General features: G+C 51.0%; 1 protein-coding gene and 1 long non-coding RNA gene across 3 annotated transcripts in view; one reads left to right on the top strand and one right to left on the bottom strand.

The window, feature by feature from the left end:
• Positions 1 to 376, bottom strand: part of Ankrd12 (ankyrin repeat domain 12) — a 111,183-nt gene extending 110,807 nt beyond the window's left edge. For both annotated transcript variants that reach the window (XM_008834670.3, XM_008834671.3), the window contains exon 1: positions 76 to 376. The gene's annotated coding sequence lies outside the window, so the exon portion shown is untranslated. The remainder of the gene's footprint in view (positions 1 to 75) is intronic.
• Positions 377 to 499: 123 nt separating this feature from the next.
• On the top strand, positions 500 to 7,893 carry LOC115070647. The gene is made up of 2 exons (XR_003849791.1): positions 500 to 615; positions 7,076 to 7,893. It is a non-coding gene; the product is annotated as an uncharacterized LOC115070647 (long non-coding RNA).
• The last annotated feature ends 1,811 nt before the right edge of the window (positions 7,894 to 9,704 follow it).

The following is a 9,704-nucleotide window of genomic DNA, read 5'->3' as shown; positions in this document are numbered from 1 at the left end:
GCCGCGGACGGCCTGTCACCGTCAGGCCGGCGCGTGGCAGGCGGGGCGGGGTGGGCGGACAGGCGCAAGCCCTACCTGGTTGTAGGGAGGAGACGCGAGCCGCTCAGGACTGAGGGGGGTCTCCTCCCAGGCGTCCCGGACACACTCGAAACCGCGCCCTCCTTCCTCCCCTGCGGTCGCCACGCCCCCCTCGCCCGCACGGATCCGAGGCGCGGCAGACCCAGGAGGTTCAGCCCCGGAACCAGTGCCTCCGAGCGGCCGCCGTGGTCAGCGTCTCCGTCACCGCTGCACCAGCCCCTACTGTCCCCGGGGCCAGGCTGGAAAACATCTCCGGTCTCGGTCGGTCTCTCACCACAGCCTCCTTGCTCCCGGACAGCGTTCTCGGTGATTGGCTGCGGCGTGGACACGTGACCTCGCCGGACACGTGACTCCCGCAGGCACGGGACGGGCGGCGTGACCGCCGTGCTCCGCCCCCGGCGCTCGCCCCTCCCGTGACTCTCCCGAGAGCTGAGCTAGCGGCCGTGTCGCGGAGGCGGGACGTGGGGAGCCCAGCAGAGAGCAGCGTAGCGCTCGGTGGGGGCCCCGGCCGGAAGTCCTGGGCCCGCGGCTGGCGAGGTAGGGGAAGCGGAGGACTGCCGCGCGGTCGGGCATGGGGTCTGCAGCTACCGTCTTGCGGCCAGCATTGCTGCGGCTGTGATTGGGAACCTGAAAATGGCGGCGTTGGCGAAGGGGCTTGGCGCTGGACACTCAAAATTTTGCAGGGAGTGGGTGGAAGATCTGGAACTGGGCAAACAGCTGAAACCCGGGCCCCAGCAGGGTGGGGTGGGTCTGGGTAGTTCTGGGCCGCCCTGCACGGGCGCGGCTAGCACAGCTCCAAACCTCGGCGTGGTACCCTGTGCACCACAGAGTGCACTTGCTAAAGTTGAAGCGGTGTCTGCGCCCTGTCCTAGCCTCAGGGTCCTGTGACCTTTTAAACAGACCAGTGAAATTTTCCACCTGTGATATGGCGTCTCAAAGGGGGTGTGAGGAAATTTCACCGGCTGGGTAACAGCTTGTACTCTTCCTTCTGAGCACTGTTTATCTAGAGTGGTTTATCTGCAAGTGTGTGCCTTAACCACGTCAGTTAAATATTCCGCAGGAAACCGTCTTCTCCCTTGTAGCTAACTGTGGCCTCTAAACTGCTGTATCCATTTGTACCCTCATGAGTAGAAGTTTAAGATTGCCCTTTTTGCCCAGCGTGGTGGCGCATGCTTTATCCTAGCATTTGGAAGGCAAAGACAAGAAGAGTTCAAGACCAGCCTGTATTACGTAGTGACACCCATTCTCAAAAAGCAAATTGTATTTTCCATTACTAATAAATTGGAATTTTTGATGTCACACTTAGACTTGACAAGGAAAGCTGTGTCCCCAAAAATTACTAGATGAAAAATGAAGGGCCCAAGTTGTGCTGGCCTTGGATTCAAAAACTGCCTTTTTCCACTCTCATGCCTCTAGTCTTAAAAACTGTAAATGTCCCTAGCCCTAAACTGTGGGCTATGACTAGGCAAGCCCGGGCATGCTCAGACATGTTGTCACTTTCCTTCCCAGAAAGCTATAGATTAAACAAGCCTGGGCAAGTAAAATCCTTATAAGGCTAAAACAGAAACTCCTGGTCCCACTGGTAACAGCACATTCCAATGTCCTGAAGGCAGCCCCCACCAATAAGAACCACCTTCCCTGTACTCAGAGCATGAGAGCATCCAATCGGTTTAAAATTATGCTTGGCACACCCAGGCTTTTGTGAAACCTCCCTATAAAAAGCATGCCCAACTGTGTTTCGGGCCTCTCAGTTCAGCTTGGTGGGCGAATGCTGTAATTCTTCCTTACTGATACTGAGGGCCAGTGCTCCAGCCTGAAACGAGGCAGACTCCATTTTGGCATTTTGAGGTCTGCACGCGACTACTTGTTTAAGAATTGGATGTTCTTTAATAAATTCTACTGAATTCAAAACATTGGTGAATGGTCTCCAATTATTCTCCGACCCAACATTTTGGGGACTCATCTGGGATTCAGGACTATTGGGGACCCCTTTTCTGGGATGAGTGCTTGTCTGCCACCAGCTTCGGTAAATTTTTCTGGTCTCTGTTTTTGGTGTCCAGACAATTTGGGGCTCACTGGAGATCAGGCGGAAGTGCTATTGGTCCTGGAGCCAGAGGAGTACGAGGGGTATTCTGGCCTGGCACCTTTTGGCCAGGCACCTGACTCCATGTGCTGCGAAATCTTTTTGCCTGACGGTGGAGCGCTTCCTTCTTCAATCCTCTCCGCCTCTTTCTTGCAGTTTTGTTTTCACCATCGTGCGCTTCTCCTGTTCCTCTGGGTCTTAGTGCCTTCTCTTTTCCTATTCTTTCTTTGAGGTCTACCCCAAGATGGGTCAACAGGTTTCTTCTGAGCCTCTTAGTCTTGACCATTTTTCACATTTCAGGAAGGCAGCCTCTACGATGTCTGCACTGCACATTAAGCCCAGCCGCCTGAGGACTTTCTGCTCCCTCGAATGGCCTTCCTTTAAGGTTGGCTGGCCTTGAGAGGGCTCTTTTGACTTGTCTCTCATTTATAGGGTTCATGAAGTCGTCTTTGGGTCCCCTGGGCACCTGGACCAAATTTCTTATATCCTAGGATGGCGTTATCTGGTCACAGACCCTCCAGAATGGCTGAAACCCCATCCTCTACCCCCAGGCTCGAACGCACAGCCACCCTCCTCCCCCTGAAGGAAAAGGGGCCCAGGGACCCTTCAAGACCTCCGGTCCTTCCTCCATCAGCCCCGGAGGAAGAGGTTCTCTTTCCACCCCCATACACCTTGACGGCACCTTGGGGGGGCCAACATCCAGAGGAACCATGTGCCCCACCAACTCCCCTGGAGGAAGGGCCGGAGGACTCTCCCCCTTCCTCCCTCCTGGCCCAAGCCCACTGCACACCCTATCTCGGGGGGAAAGGGTTGCCCGAGCCCTGGTGCTGAGGGAGATTAGGCCCCCCGACACTGACGGAGTTGCCCCGTTAGCTTACTTCCCCTTTTCCACAAGTGATCTTTATAATTGGAAGCTACAAACCCCCTTCTTCACAGAGAAACCACAGGCCCTAATCAGCCTCCTCACAGTCCTTTTCACCCACCAACCTACTTGGGATGATTGTCAACAGCTTTTACAGGTCCTCTTCACTACCGAGGAGAGAGACCGGATCCGACGGGAATGCCGTTGGTCCTGGGGGAAGACGGGTGGCCCACTGACAATGAGGATGTGATAGCCACATCCTTTCCCCTTAGCCTACGAGAGGATGAGAATACAACACGGCTGAAGGTAGGGAACACCTGAAGGTCTATCGCCAGGTTCTAATGGAAGATCTCCGGGCCACCACAAGGCGCCCCACAAATTTGTCTAAGGTCAGTCAGGTGATACAGGAGAGAGGAGAAGCCCCAGGAGCTTTCTTAGAATGCCTCCTAGAGGCCTACAGGACATACACTCCTTTGGACCCAGAGTTTCCAGCCAATCAAATGGCAATTAACATGGCTTTTGTTAACCAGGCGGCCCCTGACATCAAGAAAAAGCTCCAACGCATAGAAGGATTCGGAGCCAAAAATTTGACAGAGCTAGTGGCAGTAGCCAATAACGTACAACAATAGAGACACCCCAGAAGAAAGACAAACAAAGGGCCTCGCCAAAATCCTTGCTGAAAGGGGAAAGCCACCACACACTGGGTTCCAAGCACGATTGACTCGGGGCCGCCCTCCTCTCTGGGGGAGTAGGGAGAAACTTCCCCTTAAAAAGGATCAACGTGCATATTGTAAGGAGATGGGGAATTGGAAAAATGAATGCCTCCTCAAAAGGCAGGGAACGGCCCCTAAGATCCTGGAATTGACAGGAATGGAGGACTGAGGAGGACAGGGCTCGAAGACCCTCCACCACAAGCCTTGGGTAACCTTACAGGTAGAGGGACAACCAGTTGACTTCTTGGTAGACGCAGGAGCACAATATTTGGTCCTAAAGAAACCGATGGGGAAGCTAACCAACAAGTTCACCTGGGTCCAGGGGGCTACAGGGACAGCTCAACACCCTTGGACTAAAAAATGAACAGTAGACTTAGGGAGCAAGAAGATACCCACTCCTTTATGGTGGTCCCTGAGTGTCCCTACCCCCTATTGGGCCAAGACCTATTAGCTAAAATTAAGGCTCAAATTCACTTCACGGGGAAGGAGATAACAAATACTTCTCAACACGAGGCTTATGTTCTATGCTTAAACCTAGACGAAGAGTATAGGCTGTATTCCTCCCCACCAATATCCGAACCCCCTCCTCTCCTAAGGAACCTCCAAAAGATGATATCCTGGGTATGAACGGAGAACAACCCACCTGAACTGGCTAAACAGAGACTCCAGTGGTTGTACCCCTGAAGGTGGAAGCACAACCCATCAGGATAAAACAATATCCCATGACTCTGGAGGCAAAAGCAGGGATAACAAAACATATCAACCGGCTCCTAGAGCACAGAATTCTGGTGCCTTGTTGGTCCCCATGGAATACCCCTTTATTGCCCGTTAAGAAGCCAGGGACTGAGGATTACTGGCCAGTCCAGGATTTAAGGGAAGTCAACTGGAGGATGAAGGATATCCATCCTACGGGGCCTAACCCTCACACCCTCTTGAGCTCCCTGAGACCAGACTTTAAAATATATACAGTATTGGACTTGAAAGATGCTTTTTTTAGCCTGAAACTTGCAGCCAGCAGCCAGTCACTCTTTGCCTTTGAATGGTATGATCCGGACCAAGGGCTCAGCAGCCAGCTCACCTGGACTAGGTTGCCACAAGGTGTCAAAAACTCTCCAGCTATCTTTGATGAGGCCTCCCACCCTACTATAAATCTCCAGTATGTGGATGATCTACTGATAGCAGCCCCAGACAAAGGTACTTGGGAAGAGGTAACCAGGGATTTGTTACAGATGCTAGACCAACTCAGATACAAAGTATCTGATAAGAAGGCCCAACTATGTATGGAACAGGTAACATACCTAGGATATGTCTTAAGGGATGGTCAACGCTGGCTTTCTCAAGCCAGAAAACAAATTAGCTTGGGCATCCCCACCCCAAAAACCCAGAGGCAGCTTTGGGAATTCTTGGGGTCAGCTGGCTTCTGTAGGCTCTGGATCCCTGGATTCGCAGAGATGGCCAGACCATTATATGAGGGCAGGAGAGTTCTTTCCAGTGGACTGAACAACAGGACATAGCATTCCAGACTATCAAAGAGGCTCTTCTGAAAGCCCTGGCACTGGCTCTCCCCAATATTAACAAGCCCTACCAATTGTTTGTTGATGTGAGGCTGGGCATTGGAAAGGGGGGTCCTGACTCAATAGTTGGGGCCCTGGAAGTGACCAGTGGCCTATCTGTCCAAAAGACTGGACTCAGTAGCAGCCGGATGGCCTAAATGCCTTTGTATCACAGCTGCCACAGCATTAATGGTTAAGGATGCCAACAAGCTAACACTGGGGCAGCCCCTGTCCATCACCACTCCTCATTCCATCGAAGGGGTCCTCAAAAATCCACCAGACTGATGGGTGACTAATGCCAGGTTGACCCATTACCAGGCACTGCTCCTCAACCCACCCTGCATAAGGTTCCTGCCTGGCACGTCGCTCTACCCAGCTACCCTGCTGCCAGAACCGGACACGGAAGTCATACACAATTGTGTTGAGATCCTGGACCAAGTTCATGGAATCAGACCAGGTTTGATAGATGTGCCATGGAAGGACTCAGATGACACCTTCTACGCTGACGGCAGCAGCTTCATCCGAGGAGGAACCAGGTATGCGGGGGCGGCAGTAGTCACCTTGACTGAGACAATACAGGCTTGCCGCCCTGCCACCAGGCACTTCAGCCCAAAAGGCCAAACTGATTGCCTTAACCAAGGCCTTACAATTGGCAAAGGGCAGAACTGTTAACATCTATACGGACAGTCACTACACCTTTGCCACAGCTCATGTCCACAGGGCCAATTACAAGGAGAGAGGCCTACTTAGAGCAGAGGGAAAGACTATCAAAAATAAACAGGAGATCCTGTCCTTAGTCTTTGCCCTCTGGCTACCCCCAAAGCTTGCTATTATCCACTGCCCTGGACACCAGAAGGGGGATTCTCCAGAGGCTCAAGGAAACCAGAGAGAAGACCAGGCTGCCAAGGAGGCAGCCTTACAGACTGTAAGCTTGATGATAGCCTTACCACCACCCCCCCCCACCTTGCCGGACTTACCCACTTATTCAAAGGAGGATGATGATAATTTTGCCACCTTGCCTCATACAACAATTAAGGACAGATGGAGATACACCACGGATGGTCGGATAATCCTACCTCAGGAATTGGCAACTACCCTGATCCAAGGACTCCCGTGGAACCCATCTAGGACAAAGAAAATGAAAGAACTAGTCCCATACAAGATTTTCAACCTACAGCCTCTACTAGAAGCCTGTCTAGCTAAATGCATTTCCTGCCAAGCCACTAACTCCCCCCAAAATGGACAGCCCCATGGGCAGGAGAGAAAGAGGGACTTTGCCTGGAGTTCATTGGGAAGTAGACTTCACAGAGGTAAAACCGGGCAGGTTTGGTTATCGGTATCTCCTAGTGTTTGTAGATACTTTTTCAGGATGGACAGAAGCCTTCCCCACGAGAGGGGAAACAGCCTCTACAGTAGTCAAGATTTTGGACAAACTTGTCCCCAGGTATGGCTTGCCTTCAGTTATAGGATCAGGCAATGGACCTGCATTCATTTCTGAGGTAACCCAGGGGCTATTGAAATCATTGGGGACAAATTGGAAACTTCATTGTGCTTATCCCCAGAGCTCAGGACAGGTAGAAAGAATGAATTAGACTCTTAAAGAGACCTTGACTAAATTAACCTTGGAAACTGGCAAAGACTGGGTGGGCCTCCTTTTGCTCTATATCAGGTTAGGAACAGCCTCTACATGTATGGTTTAACCCCTTATGAAATCATGTATGGGGGACCTCCCCCATTACTCCCTAAGCTACCTTCTGATGTCATAAACAATATGTCTGAATTTCAGTTTCTTAGGTCTATCCAGGTGCTACAGACGGCACAAACCAGCATCTTCCCCTTGTTGAGACACATGTATGATTTACTCCTTATCCAGCCATACGGGTTTAAGCCCGGAGACCTGGTCTGGGTAAACAGGCACCAAAAAGAGACCCTAGGACCTTGCTGGAAGGGGCCACACACCTTGATACTCGTCACCCCCACGGCTGCTAAGGTGGATGGCATCAAGACTTGGATACATCATTCTCATCTAAAACCTGTGCCCAGCAGCCGCTCAAGCAACCCGGACAAGAGATGGAGAGTGACCTGGTTACTGGACAATCCACTCAGGTTGAAACTGACAGCCGAGTCTTGAGTTTCTTCTCCTTGCTCCTTCTCTTCCCCTTCCTTTTCCTTTCCCCACTAACAGGAAACCCCCACCAACCCCATCTCCTAAAATGGGAGATCATCGACACAGCTAACTTGGAGATCCTGAACTTCACCACCAAGATGGCTCCTCTAAACACCTGGTATATCCTGACTTGACCTTCAACCTCGCAATTCTGCTTCGGCTGACATGGGATGATGCGTACATCCAAAACCACCACTTTTATGTCTGTCCCGGTAGGAACCAAAACCAGAACACAAGGGTCACCTTGGGGGGGGGAGAACATTTCTTCTGTAAATCGTGGTCGTGTCGACTGGGCATATCCGGTGGTCGGCCCCCAATCAAGGTGACTTTATAACTCTCAGTCGTGTACCAGGAAAAAGTCCAACCTGCCAAAAGCATAGACAGGCGGATGGGACAGTTGAGGGCCATTGCAACCCAGTTAGACTCGCCTTCACTCAGGAGGGCAAAAACACCTCTATTTCCTGGAAAACAGGATTACAGTGGGGGGTTCGTTTATACAGTAAGACCCGGATAGGATGGATAGACCCCGGGGGCTGTGTTCACGGTCCAGTTGACATCCTCCCCGGTGGATTCCCCTAGACAAGTCGGGCCAAACCGGGTGCTGGCACCACCGCCTCCGACTCAACATTCAGGGATGGCTAATAAAAGAACCATCAGCTCCCCTGTGACCCCAGAGCAGCATAACAACCCGGCAACAGTGCCCAAGGGTCCCCTCGAGATCATAAAGGCTTCCTTCTCAGTCCTAAATGCCTCAAATCCCCAGGCAACTGAATCCTGTTGGCTATGCTTAAATGCCAGACCACCCTTCTACGAAGGCATAGCAACCATGTGGAATTCCTCAGGCTTTTCTAACCTTTCAGATTGTAGATGGAACCCAGCTAAGAACCTCTCTATACAGTCAGTTTCAGGAAACGGGTTATACATAGGACAAGTACCCGAAACCCACCGCCATCTGTGTAACACCACCTACAGGCCCAAGAATCACACAGGGTATTTGGTCCCCCCAAATAATACTTGGTGGGCATGCTCTACCAGCCTCACTCCCTGTGTCCACTTGCAGGTTTTAAACCAAACTAAGGGATTCTGTGTTCTGGTTCAACTGCTCCCTCAGATTTCCTATCACTCAGATGATGAAATGATGGCCCTCACGGAGTCCCTAAAAGCAGGGTTAGGCCAAAAAGAGAAATCGCTACGGCGATCCTCATTTCCTCCCTCCTAACAGTCGGAATAGGGGGAGCCATCGGGATGGGTGCAAGTGCCCTAGTATTCAGGACCAAAACTACAACAGCCTTCGGATGGCTATAGATGCAGATTTGCACGAATTAGAAAAATCCGTTTCTCACAAGAGTCCCTCTCCTCCGTCACAGAGGTAGTGCTTCAAAACCAGAGGGGATCAGACTTGCTCTTTCTACAGCAGGGAAGCCTATGTTCTGCCTTAAGAGAAGAATGTTGTTTTTATGTTAATCACTTCGGGGTGGTTAAAAAATCTATGGCCCTACTAAAAAACGATTTCAGGATAGAAAATTAGAGAAAAAACTCAAGTCTTGGTATGAATCACTTTTTAACGGATCCCCCTGGTTGACCACCCTACTCTCAGCTGTGATGGGCCCACTAATAATACTTTTGCTCTTACTTACTTGTGGCCGTTGTATCTTAAATGCCCTGCTCAAGTTTATTCAAGAAAAATTGCAAACTATCCAACTGATGGTTCTGCACACCCAATACTCCCAGTTAAGCCAAAGACCAGATGCACGGGATGATATAGAAATGGTCCCACAACCCTGATTGTGCCATCTAACTGCTTACTCTGCTTCTGTACAATTGCTTGCTATGGTTTTAAAGATTTAACCCATGCCATAACTCAAGAGGGGAATAAGGGGCCCAAGTTGTGCTGGCCTTGGATTCAAAAACTGCCTTTTTCCACTCTCATGCCTCTAGTCTTTAAAACTGTAAATGTCCCTAGCCCTAAACTGTGGGCTATGACTAGGCAAGCCCGGGCATGCTCAGACATGTTGTCACTTTCCTTCCCAGAAAGCTATAGATTAAACAAGCCTGGGCAAGTTAAAATCCTTATAAGTCTAAAACAGAAACTCCTGGTCCCACTGGTAACAGCACATTCCAATGCCCTGAAGGCAGCCCCCACCAATAAGAACCACCTTCCCTGTACTCAGAGCATGAGAGCATCCAATCAGTTTAAAAGATGCTTGGCACACGCGGGCTTTTGTGAAACCTCCCTATAAAAAGCATG

This window comes from Nannospalax galili, unplaced genomic scaffold, assembly GCF_000622305.1.
Source record: "Nannospalax galili isolate Female #2095 unplaced genomic scaffold, S.galili_v1.0 scaffold155, whole genome shotgun sequence".
Taxonomy (NCBI): domain Eukaryota; kingdom Metazoa; phylum Chordata; class Mammalia; order Rodentia; family Spalacidae; genus Nannospalax; species Nannospalax galili.
The sequence above is the reverse complement of the archived record's forward strand: the minus strand, read 5'-3'. Positions and strand labels throughout refer to the sequence as shown.